This window comes from Lathyrus oleraceus, chromosome 1 (genome assembly GCF_024323335.1).
Source record: "Lathyrus oleraceus cultivar Zhongwan6 chromosome 1, CAAS_Psat_ZW6_1.0, whole genome shotgun sequence".
Lineage (NCBI taxonomy): Eukaryota > Viridiplantae > Streptophyta > Magnoliopsida > Fabales > Fabaceae > Lathyrus > Lathyrus oleraceus.
This window is the reverse complement of record NC_066579.1, coordinates 180,654,262-180,676,472: the sequence shown is the minus strand read 5'-3', so window position 1 is coordinate 180,676,472 and position 22,211 is coordinate 180,654,262.

Here is a 22,211-nt window from a genome sequence, read left to right as displayed (position 1 = left end):
ACAAATTTCTTAACAACCACCGGTATTAAAAGGATCATTGAAGCGATAGCCGCAAATGAACATCTGGAATTATATGATAGGTGTACAAGCAAACCTGAAGTAGTCTTTGATCTGAAACTCGAAGTTAATAAAATCCAATTGGAAGATACAATCGTTGTTGAAGTAGAAAAGAAATTGAAAGCAATGAATATAGGTACTCAACTGGTAGCTCAAATTCAACCTGCTCAGACTATCACTTATGAAATCTGTAATGGACCTCACCATACTGTGTATGGCTTTGCAACTCCTCAACAAATTGAAGAGATAAAATTCTTGAAGCAGAATAATCCCTACTCCAACACGTACAATCCAGGATGGAAGAATCATCCTAACTTCTACTGGAAGGATCAGAGAGGGAACGTTCCATAATAGGGTCAAGGTCAATATCAGACTTAATATCAACAACAGCAAGCTCCAAAGAAAGTAGACTGGGAGATTGCCATTGAAAACATGGTCACTCAAAATAGGCAATTCGAAGAAGAAACCATAAACTATCATAAAAACACCACCGCCTCTCTAAAGAATCTTGAAGTTCAGATGGGTCAGATAGCATAACAACTAGAAAGTTCTCGAACACCAGGTTCCTTACCAAGTGAAACAGTTAGAAATCAGGAGAATATTAGTACTGTCACGACGAAGAAGAAAAAGGCCGCTAAAAAGGAAAAAGTTATACCACCTGGCAAGCCAACTGAAGAGAAAATTAAAAAGGAGACTAAACCGGTGATTAAGTTGCCCTATCCGCAGAGAGTGACAAAGAAGGAACCAAGTGAATCAGACTGTGAGAGATTCATGACTATGTTTAAAAAGGTAGAGGGTCATATGTCTTTGTTTGAAACACTCGAGAGAATGCCCATATAAAAGAAATTCATGGAATAGGTAATGGCCAAATAGAAACTAACAACAGAAGAACCGGTAGCCTGAACGGGAAAGTACAATGTAAGTTCATTGGAACAGAAAATTCTAAACAAACAGAAGGATCATGGAACGGTAACAGTACCATGCAAAATTAAAGACAAAACCTTCAAAAGGGTACTCATAGATTCTGGAGCTAGTGTGAGTTTGATGCCATTATCAATCTATCACAGATTGGGTATTAAAAATGTTAGTGATACGAAGACAAATCTGAAGTTTGAGGATCAATCGAGAAAATATGCATATGGGATAGCAGAAGACGTACTGGTAACAATAGAGGACTTGAGTTTTCCTGTTGATTTTGTAATCCTAGACATACCTGAAGATGAAGAGGCACTCATCATTCTGGGTCGACCTTTCATGCAGACAAGTAGATGCAATCTCGACATGGACAAGGGCACGTTAACATTGAAAGTGTATGATAAATAAATAACACTGAATGCTATTAAAGACCAGGAGCTAGTGGAAGATACAAAATCTCACTATCAAGTAGGCTTAATCAACACAGAGGCGAGAAGGCAAAGTAACATACCAACATCAGAGAAAGATACAGGAAGACCCTCTCGACTCTCACCGTTGCCATTAGCCACCCTGAATGGAAAGACTCCCATGTCCATTCCAAAAACCAAGAGAAATAAAAGAAAACAAAAACAAGGTAAGGAGATGGAGGTTAAAAAGGACTTGTGGCACAAAGGAATCCATATTGATGAAAAAGACAGCTTCCTAGTTTTGGACAAGAGGTGCAACAAGGTTTGGAGGCTAAAGTACCCCCCTGGATAAGGGAAATGAACCGTTGAGCCATGCCATGTTAAACACAACGCTTCATGGGAGGAAACCCACGCATTTTTATTTCTAATTATTGTTTGTGTTTTTGTTGTAGGTTTACACTGTGCTCTACACAAGAAGGGAAATGTACTCAAATAAATACATAAGTCGTATTGAAAGGAAAAACCATTTCTAAGGAAAAGAAAATGAAAGGTATGAAAATCAAGCATAATAGCGGCCTGACACGACCGCTCATGTCAGCTAACACAACCCGTGTCAGGGCCATGAAAAAAGACTGAAAATTGAGAAGAAACAGTAGCCTGACACGGCCGCTCATGTCAACTGACACGGCCCATGTCAGGAGCACTGAAGGATGACAAAAAATGCCTCTTGGCAGTGGCCTGACACAACCCGTGTCAGGAAGCCTGGAACCTTCGCCTTTGGATAATGGCCTGACACGGCCGCCCGTGTCAGCTGATATGGCCCGTGTCAGGCATGGGGATTTGAATTTTTTTGATATTTTTTTAAATTTGTGTGGGCCCACCCATCTTTATTACCCACTAACCACTCATTACCCACCAATATCCCTTCCCAAAACTCAGATTTTCACACTTAACCACTCATTCTCTCTCATATTTTCATCTTCCCCACCTTCTTTCTCTTAAATTTCTTCATCCTCCATTAACAACCTCCATCTAAAGCTTCTATATTTACCACCTCCACAATCCCAAATCACAAACTCCCTTCACGATTCCTTCTCCATTTTCTAGCCTCGTTTTAACCACGATTTCAGTTTTTTCTTATTCCTATTTCAAAATTTTCGACATTTTTTTTGCAGATCCAAAATACCCCCAAGAAGGATTTTGACAGGAAAGCAACAGGCAGCTGAGACATCGAGGTCACAAAAAGACCCAACCGAAACCCGAATTCGCACAACATTATCTTCAACAATCCATAGCAAGAGAAGCGGTATCAAGTTCATAAGAAGCAGAAGCTCAGACCCACCAGGTATATGTGCGAGCAAACCCTTAATGCTTTAGGTCTGAAAATTGAAGTGGACAGGATGTTCCACGTACTGGGGATGCTGGAATTCATGAGCCTCGAAGCACCGACTTATGAGCATATCACGCTCGAATTTTTGAGCACTCTAGAAAACATTGGGGCCAATGTTTAGTTCAAGTGTGAGGGGTTTTTATTTTGCTATTTGTTTTGTTTTTAATTTTTATTATTTTATCATTGTTACTGTTTTGCATTTGGTTTGTTTGTTTTTAGGGTACTATATGCTGCGGGGCCAGGTTCTTGGTATTATTGTTGAATTAGGTGATGACCACTAGTGGGGGTGGATGAAATGATCACTCCATGTACCATTGCTTGTCGTGAAGGATCTTCCCAGGAAGTCGAGACTGCTGAAGAAAAGATCGGACGCAACATTGAGAGCTCAACTAGAATAAGTTCCTTGTGCATTCCGAAGTAAGTAAGAAGCCGCACCATGCTCGAAGTACTGTGGATGTTGTCACGCTTTACCTAACAGAGTGAGTGCATAAAAAGCCAAACACATTGATCATCATGAGCGATATTCAGGTATGTCTTTATCACTCAGACTTTGCGTTGGTTCTCTGGAATTGTCACTACATATATACACACACACTGAGGCACGTTGTTTGAATATAGCCCTTGAGCCTTTCTATTTATCCCGTTAATTTTATCCTTTGTTAACCCCATTTGAGCCTGTACCCGTTGTTTGTTTAACAACGTAAATGTAACCCGCGGCCCAAACACTTCCTTACCCTATTCGAAGTCAATGTGATATTATTAAGCTGTGTAAAATTCTAAGTTTGGGGTAAACCCCATAAGTATCGAAAACCAAGGTGAGTGCGAGAAAAAATAGAATAAGAAAAAATGATCATCGGAAAAAAAGAAGAGAGAAAACGAATTGTACTCGATGGTTCAAAAGAAGCATTCACCGAAGGAAGAGCACTCGGTTGAAAAGAAAGAAAAAAGAATATCAAAGAAAAAAAAAACGAGGGATTGAAAAAAGAAAAGAAGTAAAATGAACAAACACAGTGAAAAGAATATTGACATTGCCTCTGAACCCCAAACCACTTGTTTTCCTTTTTATTTGTATTTACCACACCATAACCCAAGCCTCGTTACAACCCGAAAGACCTCAAAAAGTTTATGTTGTGTGTAGTTGATATGAAATGAGAAACTATTCAAACTTATAAGTTGATATTGCATATTCTGAATTGTGAGTGAAACACTTAAACCCCGAGAGACTTCATGAGAGTGTGATATAAGTGAAGGAGAATGGCCATCCAAGGCGCAGCGAAATTTAAAAATTTCTCCATTTAGTGATCCTTACGAATGGGCATGATCAGTGATAGAATCGTTACCTCTTGTGGCGATTCAAACCTTTGGTGCAGATTTCTGATAATGATCAAAACCTTTGATACATATCCACGGGGCGATCACGAACGTTGAACGATGACAACGTCTCTACTCAGTCCACACGAACGGATTCCTTCAATCGCAGTGCTAGCTGTTATGAATGAAGGCTTTGAGTGAGAGAGAGATACGAAATTCCAACTCTTCAGTTGTGTTTTCTGTCTCAGTGAGTGACAATGCTTCTACCCAAGGGGTTCTATTTATAGAACCACTTGTGTGGGCTTCAAGCCAAAAAGCCCACTTAAGTGCATTTTGGCCCATATCTCATAAAATGCCAAAATCACTTAAGTATTTGGTACCTTACCATATTTCGTATTCTACTTAAGTACACCGTACCTTACGATGTTCCTTAATTATTCTATCTCTCATCAATCCGTCATTTGTGTGTGACCCTATAGGTTTTCGCGGCGTTGGCAATTATATTAAATCACGCATTTAACATAATAAACAGTGAGCGGTATATAGCAACACATCACTGCTACCCAAGTCACGAAAATGTCATGTGATCTGACGAAACCTCCTGTGATAATAATTATGTGTATAATTACCCCTTTGCCCTTATTTCTATATTGAACACAAGGTATAGACCGTGTCACCCTTGTCCAGTTCAATATTGGGCCCATAGACATTTATCCTGTTACGCAGGATTGACAAATTCCATCTAGGATACTCATGTCCCTCAGCATGCTTCGTGGAGTACCCATCAACTGTCTTTATGGTTATCCAGTTACGGACAACGTTGGATCAGCAATAAAGCACTCGACTCTACATCTAGTATCCATAGTGGTTTCAGGTCGAAGAGTGGTATACACTATTATCACCATGAGAATAACTTATGACATTTTGCATAACTTTCTATATAGTATTCTCATAGCGGGTCAATCCGGTATAAATATTACTCCTAATATTCATACCTATGTTTAAGACTTGATAACTCTTTATCCATGATCCATGAGATGTGATCATCAGTCTACAAATATAATAGTCTTAATGCTTTAATGTTATCCCACTTCACACTAAAGCTCGACTACGGATACTTTAAGAATAGTGTCCTTATGTTTAATGTGTTCTCATGATTAAGTCACACTTAATACATTAAACGGGCTATCTATTCCAGGGACTTTATTAATCAACCATAATAAAGAAAATGCCTTTTATTATTAATAAGTAATTCGATACAAGTACCAAAAGTATTGGCCTCTAGGGCTTATACCAACAATAAGCTGACAGGTGAAGCGGTACCTCGATGTGGAAGTGTGGTGGAAAACTCATAAGGAAAAGCAGGAACTATAAAAGGGAAAGTGAAGGCATTGGCGAAAGATCTCAGCAGTATCATTGTAAGAATGCAAAATTTTGGGAAGTGACACACTGTGTCGTCTAGGACATTACTTGAGGACAAGCAATAAGCTAAGTTTAGGGTTGTGATCGATCACCATTTTCATTATGTTTTCATTGTTGATCCTAGAAGAAACCAAGGATTTTGAAACACTGTGCATGCATTATGGTACCTTTAAAGTCAATTTTCATTTCTGTAAGTTATTTTAGCATTTTTATTAATTGTCAATCTTATTTTAGGTTTTCGCGATTTTATGCGTGGGTTGTCTATGTTTTTGTCCTCCGGGTTCAGGTAGAAGATCCGAGGGATTCGATTCGAGACAGTGAGAAGTTCCGACAGGTAAGGAAAGGAAAATACTCAGCACAGGAGGCCTGATACGACCACCCGTGTCACCTGACACATGTCGTGTCAAGCATAACAAAAATCAACTCAGGAAGACCAAGACAGAAGCCTGACACGACCCGTGTCAGCTGACATGACCCATGTCAGGTCAACTGGAGGGCGTCGTAGAGCGCCTTGGGCGTGTCAGGCAAGGCATAGAGCTGACACGACCACCCATGTCAGCTGGCACGGGCCATGTCAACCCAAGCACATATTTTTCCCCATTTTCGGGCCTTTCACCAGGCTTGAGCTGCAGGGATGTTTTGGAGATTTCCACCTTTTGCTTAGGGATTTTTCACTATATTAGGAGAGTTTCTACAAGAGAAAAAATCATCTTGGAATGAGACGAACACAACATTGCCAGACGAGCAAGGATTACATAAATCAAGGAATTCAGAGAGCGGAAGGTTTTCATGAGCGGAAGCGATTGAAGATCCAAGTCATCCAATTACTTGTAATGTGTATTTTTTATCCTGAACTTATTTTGAACAATATGAGTAGCTAAACCCCCCAATGCTACGGGGTGTCCCTGATTTAGAATTGTAATGACTATGAGTTTACGATTGCATTTATAATATTATTTTTACGGTAATCTTTTGATGTGTTTAATGGTTTCTCTTTCGGACCAATCGAGATAGTTTTATGATTATCAATTAGGCTGGACCGCCATTGGTAAGGTTTTCATAAGGTTACTCGGCAATAGATATCAACTAGGACTAGGGATAACCTGTATGAATCAGAGCATTCTTGATATAATAAAGCTTAACTTCACCCCAATTTCCTATGGACATATAAATTAGGGTAGAATGATTAAATGTTTTCTCACCAAGGACTTGGGAGAAAATATCCTTGAGAACTGGTAGTAATTGATATTTGTTGATGCAATAGTGACTCAAAGTTGTTACAGGGATAAATCATACACCTTCCCTGGCTTTGTTCCTAATACCTTGCAAACCCTTAAATTTACAGTATTATTTTCTTTTGCCTTTATTTGTATATCTGAATCTAAAAACCCCTAACAATAGTTTTTGTTTAATTGAACGATAATTTGAACTCGATATTGACTTGCAGTCCTTGAGATCGACATTCTGGGAATTTCCCCTTTATTACTATAACAAGCAAAATAATACACTTGCTATTTTTCCGATCATATTTACTAAACCAAAACTCGTGATTGTTTACTAAAAATACTAGTAAATAAATTGGCACGCCCTTTGGGACCCTTTTGTGCAAGAATTTTTAACTTTTGAAGAAAAGTGTTGTGTCTTTTATTGTTTATTTTGTTCTCCATACAAATGTTTGAGTAGGTATACGTTTGAGAAGTGGTAAAGTTAAAAGGAATATGGAAGCAGAAAGTAAAAAAATACTTCTTTTCCACAAAATGACGCACAAAATATAGAAGAACAACCAATTGAAACGACAATTAGTGGTGTGCGAACTTCAACATCTATTGAGTAACCGCTCCCATTTTAAGCCTAATTCTAGTTTCGACTACGTCACCAGAAGTGGAGGTTTTCCCACCAGAAGTAACAAATATCCCAACTACCCCCAGAGTCACACAACCAATTTTGGGAGATCCCAGACCTTATTTTCTCCCAGATTTTACCCTACCCCCTAATGGTAGGTAATACCCATATAGCATGCCAAGTGTAATGATGGTGGGCCTACAAACCAATGCATCTACATATGCATATAATGCAATAACTTTTGCATCCCGTCTTAATCCATACTTAGAATTGGGATCTGCCATAAGCAATCCCAGTCGAATGGCATAACCACAAAGAGGGTTAGGATATATCCCTCAAGGTATGCCACGCTTGAACACTAGTTCCCTCTAGTCCGTGAGGCACAAATGGATGAGAGTAAACATGATATGGTAAAATGCTTACACAACAAATTGGTACTGTGTTTAACCCTTTGATCTATAATACTAACCATAATTACTAGCAACTGGTGCACCAAATGGGTAGAATTGCTGATTTTTTGTACGATTCTCAAGCGACCGCGTAACGAGTGCCTAATAACCAAATGCCACAACCGGTTATACCTGTCGAACAACCCGTACCTAGGGTAGTCAAAGGCAACGCATGTTGATCAAGATGAATTCGGTGTTTCAATAGATATCATAAAGTATCGAGGCATGATTGGTTAACTACTATATTTAACGGCAAGCCGTCTTGACATAATATTCAGTGTTTGTCTTTGTGCGCGATTTCAAGCCAATCCAAAGGAATCACATCTCGCCTCCGTAAAGAGAATCATTAAGTATCTCAAAGGAACAATGAACGTTGGCTTATGGTATCTTAAAGATAGTATATCCTAGGAAACACGCTTGGTTATTCTGACTCCGACTATGCAGGTTATAAAATAGATCGAAAAAGAACAAGCGGGACGTGTCACATCCTAGGAAACACTCTTGTATCGTGGTCCTGCAAGAAGCAAGCATGTGTGGCTCTTAGTACGGCTGAAGCAAAATACATTGTTGCAGGAAGTTGTTGCGCTCAAATACTTTGGATAAAACAACAACTTAGCGACTACATTGTAAACCTTGGATGAATTCCGTTAAAGTGTGACAATATAAGTTCCATAAATATAACCAAAAATCCAGTTATGCACTTAAGAACGAAACATATCGACATTCGGCATCATTTTCTCCGTGATCATGTGCTTAAAGGCAATGTTGAAGTTACATTTGTGGATACTCATAATCAACTCACTAATATATTCACAAAGTCACTTGCAAAACAACCGTTTTACAAAATTCGAAGAGAACTTGGCATATTAGATGAGGTAGATGTGTGATTCTTCAAATATATTCGTCAATCATCGGTTAAAAACCGTCAAGGTACATACAAAATTTCATGTATATTTTATTAACCATTTCATGTTGTGAATTATTCATGAGTTTGATAGAAACTTCAATTTTCAATGATATTATCAAAACATATGTGATATGTATGCATGATACAAAAGTGATAAATGATGTATGATAACATGTTCAATTCGTAGTCTTCTTTTTTTACATGCATGATGTCCTATACATATCTACTATTTTTTTTGTATGATGTAATCGATTATAGCAAATGTGGTAATCGATTACATGCTTGCACTTTTTCCTTTCTGGTGCAGTTTCAAATACTGTAACCAGTTACCCTATTTTATGTAACCGGTTACAGCTGCTATATTTTTATAAAATCATTAATATTCAAAATTTAAATGCTTTTGTCTTGAAACTCTTCACCTCATTTAACTCACTCTTTCACCTACTCTCTTCAATTCCCTCTCAACTCCACTCATTACAAAATTCCCAACATCAATTTCCATTAATCCCCACTCATAAAATCCTCTTCATAACACATCCTTTCCACATTCTAACTCTCACAAACTCATATCTTAGCAAATCCAAAAATCCCTTTTCAAACCATAACCTTCACTTTCTCAAAATTTCTTCCATGGCACATTCAAGAAAGGAAAAAGGAAAGGCCAAAGTTGGAGAAGCTAGCTCAGAACAACCCTCTGATGTTGAAGCAAATGTCATAGAACCCACTCTCAAGTCGATAAGGTTAACCTTCAACATTCGAATCGTCCACTCATGCCGGCTAAATACGGTAATCTGTCATCTTTTCCAACTACTAGCTTTAAGTTTCATGAACCTTTAGCCTATCAAGGAGTAATGTCTCTGATATCCGACTCTGGACCAATATATCCGGACCTAGTTATAGAATTTTATGCCAATCTATCAATTAGTATTGGGTGCATTCTGTCATCAAAAGTAAATAACATGAATATTGTGTTAGATTTAGAGGACTTGGGCAGGTGTTTAGATGTTCCATAAGAAGGACAAACAATTCAGCATGGTTGTGTTCCTAAATGGGCAGGTTATAGCAAGGTGGATCATTTTTTCAGCATTTCACAGTTGACCCAACAGGATATTCTGAGCAAGAAAAATCCAACTTCATCTCGCTTAATCTTGTTTGGTAAGAATCTATCTGTGAGTGATAGAATGCTTCATTTTATCATTGCCTACATTTTAATGCCAAATCATTCTAATCATTCTCAAATTGGTGATGTGGAAATTCAACTAATTTATGCCATAAAATGAAGAATCAAAATAAATTGGGCTTACACCATTATGCTTCACATGTTGCATCAACAAAGTTTGAGTGGTGGCCTACCTTACGCTAGGTTAATTACCAAAATCTTGATTTTTTGTGAAGTGGATTTGAAAAGAAAGCCAAAGAAAAGAATGAATCCAAAGGAATGTGAAATCAATGTTGGGGCCTCCTTGGGGAACACCCAAATCATCCTCGACAATGATGACACTTATAAGTATAAGGATGATCCCACTGTTATCACTACTCCACCCGTGCCCGAAGGCGGATACACCAACAAAGTTCTCTATAACAAATTCTGCTCTATGGAGTCATTCATGATAACCGGGTTTGGAGAACTCTTCCTTGAAGTTGCCCCACTTAAAAACCTCTACCAAAACCAAAACCAACACCAATACCAAAGTAAGGAGGAAAGTGAAGAGGAGGAAGAAGAGGATGACATGGAAGAAAGTGATTTGAATCTTGCTTACTATTTGTTTAATTATGACTCTCTAGTTTTTATGCTTTTGACAATAAGTTGTATTGTGTGTTAAACTTATGTTCTTCTTATAGCACTTTTATTGTTAAACTTGGTATGAATGTTTCTATTTGGATAAAGTTATGTTGCATTATGTATGTTGTGTATGTCTCTTGCATGATTATACATTATTATGTCTTTTCCCATCCTTTTTGTTAATGACAGAGGGGGAGAAGAAATTATATTATCTTGTATTTGTTCCTCTAACAAAATTGCAGAAAGCATACATTGTCAAAAACTCTCATTCAAGGATCAAGGGGAAGCATTGATCAAGGGGGAGTCTCTTGTTAGAAGAAGCAAATTGCATATAAATTTCAAAGGGTTGTCATCATCAAAAAGGTGGAGAATGTGAAAACAAGCTTCTCAAGTGATTATTTTGATGAAGACAAACCACAAGAATATGCTTATGTCAAAAAGAATGGATCAAGACTCATATCATGAGCTAGTGCATTAAAGTCAAGATGTCAAGTGTTAAAGATCAAGCCTTGGATGATATCTTGGATTGATCATGACATTATAAGGTACAAGTCTACATTCTCTCTACGTTGAATATAAGTGCTCAAAAATTCATACTTAATCATGGCATATTGCATTACAAATTTTTAGTGCATTAAAATTGGTTAAACTATTTTTTAAAGAATTTTCCACTACCAATAGCAGTGGTAATCGATTACCACTTGTCCTGTAACCAGTTACCACACTAAAGCGCTACATCTTGTGGGATTTTTCAAAGGGTGTAACCGGTTACCCAAAAACTAGTAACCGTTTGCATATGCGCTAAGTTCAAATTTTTTAAGGCACCACTTCAGGTGTAACCGATTACACCATATATGGTAACCAGTTACCACTGAACTAGTGACACTCTTTCACTTATTTTCTGATCCAAACAAATTTTTAAAGGGACATATGAACCATGGAAACTATTCATGCATATGTACTTTTTCAGAGAGGTGTTAAGGCACTATATAAATCATACTTTTCATATTTTAAAAGTCACCTCTTTCATCTACAATTCAAATATTATTTTTCTCTCATTTTCAAAAACCAAGTGTTCTTATCAGAATTTTTGTTAAAACTTTTGCATTAAACTTTCATTGCAATTTCACATAATTTCAACCACATACATCATTGATCACCTGTGTTACATATTGAGAATTGTTTTCTTGAAGGAGAAGATAAATCCAAGTGATTGATATATTATATACAACTTCAAAAACTCTTGTAAAATTCAAAATATTGTTGAAATCCTTCCTGTCAAGAATTGTTGGAAGCAAGATAGTGATTAAGGTAGGATTGTTCTCTTAAGTCATTTTGTGTATATCATAAGGGTATTATCCTTATTGATGTGTTCATGATCTTGTGTATAGAGGCTAGGATTGCTTATACAAAGTCCAAACAAGATAGTAAAATCTTTTACTGCGTAAGGGGACTGGAGTATCCTCGGATTGCGAGGGGAACTAGGATACATCGATGTGTTCTTTATCTTTCTACACTTTACCACACTCATCTCTTAACATTCAACCGGAAAAATAATCACATCCAAGTCTCAAATCGGAAAATTGTCAAAGTACCTAATTCACCCCCTCCTAGGTGCATTCCATACTTACAAATTATGGCATGCAACAACACCTGAAAACCCCTTTTCATATGGGAAAAGGTAAACAAAATGTTGGGATTAATAAAGTCTTGGTCGATTATAATCAACCTGATGCTACACTCTTTGTTGATAAATATTTGCAAATATGATACTAACCTAAGACCCCACAATATGATTCTCTCAAACTATAAAGGAAAAACTAGCAGAGCCATATGAATCATACATGTGGATGCTATTTTGGGAACCATTACAAGGCCAAGGTTGTTTGCGGTCATTCCGACCAGGGAGAATTTTAATTTATTGTTGGGTCAAGAGTGGATCCATGGTGTAGCAATGATCCCTTAGACCATGCACTAGAAGATTTCAATTTGGAGACCTGATGGTGTTGTTAAAAAAATTGAAGCAAATAAGAGTTTCTTCTTAACAAAGGTTAATCATGTCGACAAGAAAAACTTCGACAGAAAATTGGCCAACATTGCGTCATGCACACCTACAGGGATGATATTTTCTCTAGAGGGAGATGTATTTCACTCTATGAAATTACATCTAACACACGGGTTCATGTGGGAGTATGTAACTATGGGAGAAGATTCGAAAAATGCCACTGGATGCCCGATAAAAGATAATGATGATTGTGTCAGATGCACTAACTTAAATTTTGGTCAACGTAGTTGAAAACAAAATAAATGGGGCTTTAGAAGTTGATATCCAACAAATAGTGGTGTTGAAGCAAATCACATTGAAAAGAATAGGGCATAAGTTACAAAAAACCAAAGGCTTGATTGCAATCAAAGGCAACCAAAGGCTTGATTGCATATATGATGACAAACCTTTGGGATTTGAAAGATACCCTTTGGTTTTAAGCAAAAAGATTCAGGCCTAAGATTCGTTGGAGGAGGTTGATTTGGGAAATGGAACAATAAAAAGGCCAACATTCATAAGTGCCAAAATTGAGCCAAACCCGAAGTCCCAGATAATGGAGTCGGTGAGAGAATTCAAAGATTGTTTCATTTGGGATTATGATGAAATGCCAAGACTTAGTCGAGATTTGGTGGAATTGAAACTACTAATTCCACTTGACAAAAGACAAGTGAAACAAATGCCAAGGAGGTTTGCAGCAAAAATAATGTCAAATATCAAATAAGAGATCGAAAGGCTTATCAGGAATAAGTTCATAAGAACTGCCAAGTATGTCGAATGGTTAGAAAATATCATCCTTGTGATTAAAAAGAATGGGACTCTTAGAGTCTGTATTGAATTTAGAGACCTAAATGTTGCTACTCCAAAAGATGAGTACCCTATGCATGTGGTAGAAATGCTAGTTGATTCAACGACAAACTTTGAGTATTTAAGTCTTTTAGATGGTTATTCTGGATATAACCTAATTTTCATTACCGAGTAAGATTTGTCAAAAATGGAATTTAGATGCCCTGGGGCCTTAGGAACTTACGAATGGGTAGTGACACCTTATTGCCTAAAGAATGCTGGTGTAAAACATATCAAAGGGAGATAAATCATATATTTCATGATTTCATTAAGACCTTTATGCAGGTATAAATTGATGATATAGTCATTAAATCCTCATCAAAAAGGTCACTTAGACCACCTTCAACAATCCTTTGAAAGGGTGAGTAAACTTGGACTTAGAATGAATCCATTCAAATGTGTTTTTAGTGTTCATGCAAGTGACTTATAGGCTTTGTAGTTCATAAGAAAGGCATAGAGATAAACCAGAATAAAACAAAGGCTATATTCAATATGAAGCCTCCATCAAATAAGAAGCAACTCCAATCATTGCTTGGGAAGATAAATTTATTAAGGAGGTTCATCTCGAATCTAAGTGGCAAGACAAATTTTTTTCTACCTTTTATACGTTTAAATAAAGAAGAAAGGTTCAGATGGGAACCAGAGCCTCAAAAAGCCTTTGAGGAGATTAAGATGTACCTGTCGAATCCTCCCATATTGTTACTTCATGAGAGGAATAAACCTATGAAGTTGTATATTTCTGCATCTGATTCGACAATAGGAAGTATGTTAGCACAAGAGGATGATGATGGCATCAAAAGGGCCATTTATTACCTTAGTCGAGTTTTAAATGATGCAGAAACTAGATATAGCCCAATAGAGAAATTATGTTTATGTTTATAATTATATTGTATGAAATTGAAATATTATATAAAGCTAACATATGTTTTCGCCTATTCTCATTTTGACGTTATTAAACATATGCTGTCAAAACCTATTTTACATAGTCGAATTGTAAAATGGACTATGGATTTAACTTAATATTCTCTAATATATGCGCCTTTAAACATCTCATTGACGATAATAACATAATTTAATTCCTTGTATTCAATCTGTTGACTTGTCATTCTTGTTGGATCTTCCAAAAAAATTATAATTGATTTTTGCCAATCATTATTCAACAGATTGTCAATGACAAAAATTTCAAATTTTTTAGAATTTTGCAATTGATAAAAGAGTATAAATGCATCAAAGAGAATCTATTGATGTACTTCGTTGCAGCCAACTCATTGTTAAAAATATTTGATTCAGTCGACATTAAACATGTGCAAATACTAGAAAATCAATAGGATAACGACTTGACAAAAATTGCTTCAAGTTATAGAGTCTCCAAGGAAAAGTTGGAAGAATTAATCGAAGTCAAAGAAAAATTAATTTCAACCAGTATTCTCCCCTCATAATTATCAAAGTAAAAACTGGTGGAGATAGAAGGGTTGGAAGATTTGCAAAATTATGAAAATTTTGCCATTGACAATATGTCGAATAATGTTTGGTGAAAATCAATTATAATTTTTTCGGAATATCTAATAGGAACAAAAGATCAAATACAAGACATTGATTTATGTTATTGTCAGCAAAATTTGTTTAAGAAGACACTAGAAGGAATTCTACTTAAATGCCTTAGTGAAAGCGAAGCATATTTGGCAATTTTCAATGTCCATAGTGGATCATGTGACGCTCATCAAGTAGGTCACAAGATGAAATGGATCTTGTGTCGACAAGGTGTATATTATCCTACATTACTGTAAAAAATACACAGGTATTCAACATGTCTTCCCTACAAGTGAATTACATTCTATTGTTAAGCCTTGGCCATTTAGTGGTCGGGCATTAGATTTAATTGGTAAAATTAGATCTGCATCATCCAAGGGTCATAGATACATCTTGGTAGGCATAAATTATCTAACCAAGTCGGTCGGAGTTGTGCCTTTAGAGAATGTTGATCAAGAAGTTGTGACCAATTTTATTTAAAGTCACATCATTTCACCTATGGATCAAAAGGAAAGAACTTTATGCAAATGGTCACCAAACTGGGAAGGGCCATTTCAAATTATCCAAGTGTTTTCAAACAATGCTTGCAAAGTCAAAGAGTTAGGTCCTAAAATTCGAATCCTAAGGATAAATGGCAAGTACTTATAAAGGTACAAGCCTATGTTGCAGGAAATTCAAATAGCATAAAAGTAGTAATGCATGGAAAAATATAGAATTCTAAGATGAAGTTAATTCAAAATATTCCAAAATGGAAACCAATCATTAATATAGTGAAATAAAATAAAGTAAGTTGAGCATTCAAGTTGGTCAATCAAATTTGATTTTCTCAAAGCACATCCCAGCAAGTCGAAGCTTATTAAAATTCATGGAGTTTTCTGCCTTTAGTCCGTTGGTCTCTTTGCTCATAGCATGAGCATTGTCAGTATGTTAGATGCCAATCGTGGCTTCCTCAACCAGGTTTTCCTCAAAAGAAGCCGGCCGAGAAGCTTTAATATTAGTTTTCTTCTTTTCTGCTGCTCTAATTTTCTAATGTAGCTCATCCATTTGTTGAGTCCACATTAGAATGTTGGAATCACAAGTGGCCAGCCGCTCCTTGTGTTCTTTATCTTTTGCTTCCCACTCTTTGATTTGACTTTGAGGGTGAGTAACTAAGTCCCATTCCTGAGACATAACATTGGTATGTCGGTCGAGTCTCTTAGTGGATTCTTTTTTAAGCCAGACATTTTGAGCATTTTGCTCAATCAACAAATCAAAATCAAGAATAAAGCTAACAATGGAGTCGAGCGCCTCTAATTTATTCAATTGTTCCAGCAGTCTTTTGATCTCATAAAGAGCAGAAAAATTATCTTTGATGGTATGAATTAGATCCATGTTGACAATTTTTTCTTTCAACTGTTTGATTACTCAGTGAAGAAATCACTAGAAGGTTCACCACATGGAGTTGGTGAAGAGTTGGGGGATTTCTCAACCAAAGTCTCTTGGTTACCCATGAGGATCTTAAAAGTTTCGATAAGATTCTTCTCCCTGATATCCTCTAGTCCTCCTTGATTAAGAGTGGTGTTGAAGGTTTTACAGGAAGAAGTTGAAGGTGGGCTTTTGCTGGCTATTGGCGATGGTGTTGGAGTAGGAAATTTTGGGTTTCTTTCCTCCTCGACCACAACATGCTGAGGTTGGGCAGGGTCTTGACCAACATTTACATTTTCTGGTGTCGAAGGTTCTTTTTCTTGACCAGTTGACTGGTATTCAAGGTTTTTAGGGATTTTATCTCACGGCCTATCAAATGAGGGTCTAAATTGTTGGTCTTCCTCCATTTTGTCAGATATACCAACATTGGTTTCTTCAACCACTTTCTCTGGTTGATCAACAATTGTCCCCCATACTAGATTGTCAATTGTTGTTGGTTGAACTGATGGAGAGATGGTTACAGGAGTGGACCAATGGATACTTGAAGTAACACTTGTTGAAGGAGGAATACTAGGTTTTGGTTGTCATGATGGGAGTTTGACAAAAATGGGTTACTCCTATTAAGAAAAGTCAAATCAAAATGTAGAATATAAGACGTAGATCAAAGGAAAGATGAAAAGATATCTAAAAAGAGTACCTCAGTGACCCCAAAATCAGGAATCAAATTGGCACTCTCTGGGATTTTTCCAGGTAGGCTTTGCCTCATTTGGTCTATTTTCTTTCTAGTTAGGTGAGGGAGTTCTTCTTCTTCGTTCCATCCATCATCGGTAGTGAAAATAATTTCCTTTCTGATTTTCTTGGAGTTGGCCTTAGAAGCTTGTGTCTTTTCTTTCTTTTTATTTTTGGCTTGTCGATGTTTAGTAGTCTTAGTAGGGGCTATGTCCTTCTTAGCTTCTTTAATTCTAATAGCTACGACGGGTTGATATTTAGGGGGGATGGGTCGAGTTGAAACCAAACTTTCGTAAGTGGATTCCATCTTTTCATTTCCTTCCGGAACCTTTTATATAGGCTGAGGTATTCATAATTATTAGTATGATAAAGGATAAATATGAAGAAATGAAAGGTAAAAAGAAGTAAGTTAAACCTGTGCTCTTCTTGGTCGGGAACTCCAGTCTCCTTGTTCTTATTAGCTTTCTTTGTAGTGGGTGGGGTAGTTGTGGAAGTGCTTCCTCTCTTTCGACCCTAGAAGATAAAAACAAAGAAGAATAAGTTTTACAAAAAGACATATACTCTTAGAATATAACAAAGGTATATAAAGTTTACTTGTGTTGTTTCCCTCGCTTGGTCAGACTTTTCTTCATTGTCGGTTGTCTCTTTTAGTTTTTTCTTTGATTCCTTTAGATTAATGCATATGGCTGAAATAGTTAAACTCAAGTAAGTAAAGGGGGAACATAGAGGAAAGTTCAAAATTTTCTGAGAGTCTTGTATTTCACCTACTGAGATGGCGGACAAGACTTGGACATGTTTGATATCAACATGAAGATGGCCTCTATAATTGTCCATGTGATACTTATTCGAAACTATCTTATTATAAGGTTTTTTCAGGTCATTATTTAAAGTTGAAAAAGACCCACATGGGAGCCAATCTGAAATTGGTTGTAGAAAAGCCAAGCCAAATTCACAAATTGGCAATGGTGGAAGTTTAGAAAAATAAAATTTTAAAGCAAAGTTATACCTATCTTCTACATAAGGAGGAATTTTCAAGTTTGGAAGTTTTTCAGTAGCTTTAGATTTTAAAGTAACAGTTGCGTCTAAGATGGTTTGACTAAGATCACAAGGATTATGTACAGTTTCAAAATAACGTTAGAAAACTTGAATTTATTTGATTTGTGTATATCTTCTTTTCTTTGTTGGGTTCTGCATATACGAAAAGGCATTTGTTAGACGTTGAACCATAACTAAAGGGTTTGTCATGCCACGGTAGTAGTCGAACCATGAGTCTTCAAATTTTTTGGTACAATAGAAAGAATGTGAGAGTTTGAAAGGATTTTGGTGCAATAATTTTTTGGTGTAAAAGTTTAAACATTCTTGGTACCATTTTTCATATGGCTCATTAGTAGCCAAGAAGAATGATTCTTCTTTAACATAAAAGAATTTTGGCAAAAATTGGCTGAAGCCAAATTTTCCGGCTACCAAATTTGGACAATAGGCAGCCACTCTGAAACCTGTTTTTACAGAAGAGATTCTGGTTGAAAAAATGGAGGGTTTAAAAATTCCATCCAATTTTTGTTGACCTCTCTTTGGTCCTCGTGAAAAGAGGCTGGGAAAGCCATCCTGAATTCGTCTGGTCGGTGGCTTCGACTAACAAAAGGTGCCATAGTAGATATAAATGCTTTGCAGTGGTGGAACATGAAAAGTACTTTTCAAAGACTTCTTTCAATGGAGCGTTGCTATCATCTGGTGTGACCATGGCAAGCCTTAGGCCCTCGACCACCCTCTCTAGATCAGGTGAAACATTAGCACTGAGGGAGGGCTTGAAAGTGGCACTAAGCCATAACTGCAAAAGCTAGATGGGGCCAGAAACCAGAAAATTTTCCTCAGGATCTTCCCTTGGCTTGAGTTCATGAGAGGTTGTCCCCAAGGATTCATATAGGTTGCTCAAAATTAACTTTCTCAGGATTTTTTTTCTCTTCTCATGAAGTTGAGTAACATAGAAATAAATTTCTTGGCTATTTGAAGAGAACTTGGGCAAAAAACAAAGGGAGATAGTTAGAGGGTAATGAAGGTTATATGTTCTTGAGCGTTGATGATGTCGATGAAGGCATGATGATCTTTGATGAAAGCACTAAAACTAGCATGTGAGAAGGTGAAGTTAGGTTTAATTTTGATTTCCATAGCAGCTTCGAAGGTTTCCCCAGTCGGTCGAAGGCTAATAATTGCTGCTAGGTCAAATAACATAGGGGTAACCATCCCACATGGTAGATGAGATGTGTTGGTTGAGGTTTCCTAGTGTCAAATAGCAGCAACCAACATATGAGGGTTATACTTATGGCAAACACAGGGCAAACACATGAGAGTTGTATCAAATCAAAGATACCCTAGTATTTATATGTTCTTTCTTTCTTTTGTTGAACCTTCCAACCAATTAACATAAGAAGAATTATTGATTGAGGGAGTGGAACATAATACATGGGTTCTCATGAAAATAAAATCAAAATGTTCACCCTCAAACACAAGGGGTTTGCATGATGAGATAAGGAAATAAGCTCTATATGTTATGTGGTTTCTTGTTTAACCTGGGAAGAGGACTTATGAAAGCGTGAACAATACCTAAAATAGAGTAAGGGATTAGTACCTGAGAAAGCCAAATTGCATATTTTTATTCTTGCATTGGAGGTTCTGGGACGTAAGTGCGACCATCTATTAAAATAGGAGCTTTGAATTTGGTAGCAGAAGAAACTTATGGTTGACGCTTAGTGAGAGAACTGGAAGACATTTCTAAGTGAAAAAAGAAGTTGGTTGAAGGAATGGGAATAAGAGTTGTAGAAAGATTTTAGAGTTTCTAGAGATTTGGGACGAAGAAGGTAGGGGAAAGAAAAATGAAATGAGGAATGAGCATATATATAGTCGTGGGGAAAGAACTTTTCTGTTTTACTCTAAAAAGTTGGACAAGTGGCGTCTTAAATTAGACAGTTGGCATTTAATTTTTGGGAAAAAAATTAATTAAATGATTTCTTTTAATATGATTTAATTTTATAGCCCGTGATTGTCCTAGGAAATCAGAGTGATGATTACAATCTACATGTACTTCCTTGATGTGACGATTTGATGAAAAGTGGTCTTGATGACTAAAAATGTCCAATTACTATGACATGTGAAGACTATCTTTAAAAATGTTGAGCAGTTACTAAAAATGCCATCTTTCTTCCATCTTCTGTACATGATCGAAAGTGGTATTTTCGGCGGGCATCTGTTAGCCTGAAAATTTTAGCTGAAGAATTCAACAAGGAATGGTAATACCCACGTTTGAAAATGATAAGTGTCAAGAGTCTCAAATATAGCATTGACATATTAACCATGTCGACTAAAGATGGTTCAACAACCTTGTCAAATGACCTGGGACATAGTATATTTTAACGCCCATAAAGCCTGGTTTTAAAGAGTCTCAAGAATAATTCTACAAGATTAGGATCATTCTCTCTTCAAAACATGTCCAGAATCTTGAATTTTTTTGCACTAATCAACCATTCAACGTGGAGATTAGGTGTATAGGTGTCTATTTTGATGTGTTCACATGATTGTTAGGGACTTAGGATATTCTTAAGTTCAAAGATTAGGTGATTTGAAGGCAATTTGATGCCACAATATGAGTCAACTAGAGACTCTCTCCATAGGAAATTAGAGGATTCAAAGGCATTTACCATCATGATTGATGGTTTGCAACAATTTCAACATTGAAGATGCGTGGAAGCAAACTAGTAGTTTGAAGCCCACGTAAGGGGATACATGTCAAGTTCTATGGTGATAACTATTTTCGATGGTTAATATTGCATTAGTATATAAGTTGATCTTATTGTTATGATTAGGGGTCATAAATTTCCTTTATTCTCTATTGAACTAAAGTATCCAAGTCATAGAGAGAATAATTTGTGAGAAAATGTATGCCTGCATCTTTTCTTTAAATTATTTAAGTCTTATCAATTGAATTATTTACTTTTATGACATTTACTATGACTTTTTTCTATTTTCTTCTTCCAAAGAAATTCTATGTTTTTTCAATTAGAATTTATGTTCAGTTTGTTAACATTAAAACATCTAAGGTCTAATCACAAACACTTTTTATTGTACTCTTCTGTATAAATTATCCTTAGATTTTTTTTTGAGTTTAATCCATTCAGTGAACTAAAACTCGTGATTGTTTATAAAAATACCAATAAAAATGCATATCCTGGTTTTGGAGGTCCTTTGCGTGTCTTTTCATATTGACCAACTTCACCACACTTTGGGAAAATTACTTCATATCTTCTCTTAACCTTGCGTGTTCATCTCCCATGCATATCTTTTGAAATTGTGTCTTTCTTCTATGCTCTTTTGGTATTCCAATACGCGTTCACCCATGTTGTTTTATCAATGTTGTTGAGATAACTCCATGCTTTTTCATTAAGTGTCTTCAATCTTTCCATATAAGCGTTGGACTCTGGTTCAGTTGTGCTTTTTGCACATTGCCACACAATATCTCGTAACTCTTTGTCCTTAAATTGCTTTATGAAGTTCTTCCATATATGGAGTGCACAATTCTTATGATAGGCACGTGGCATTAATTCCTTTAGTGCAGACAATAATCTATATAACAAGAGAAAAAAGCGACAATAAAAAAGATCATAAAACATAATCATGTAAATTATAAACAAAATAAAATTACCTTTTGTTGATTAGATATGAAGTTTCAACCATAGCTCACATGGTCTCCTATGTCACTTTCGAGTAATGTCAGAAACCACTTCCAATTATAATTTGTCTCAACATCAACCACAACATACACAATAACATAAAATTAGTTATTTGCATCTTGAGAAACAACCGATAGGAGCCGTCCTCGTAATATCCCTTAAAAAAACACCCATCCGGACCTATCAATGACCTACATCCATCTTTAAAACCTTTCTTGCAAGCATCCAAACAAACATACAATCTTTGAAATAAAAAAAGGGGATTCCAATCTAGGTAACACTTCCATCTCGAGGTTGCTTCTCCTTAATTAATCCAAGTAATCCAAAGTTCATCCATATTGCTCTCTCTCACAACCTCCTACTACTAATCTTGCATTTTTCAATGCCCTAGATAATTTTTTTTATTGATGTGAACAAAATATTCCTTCTTCACAATCTCATATGATTAACTCCTTTT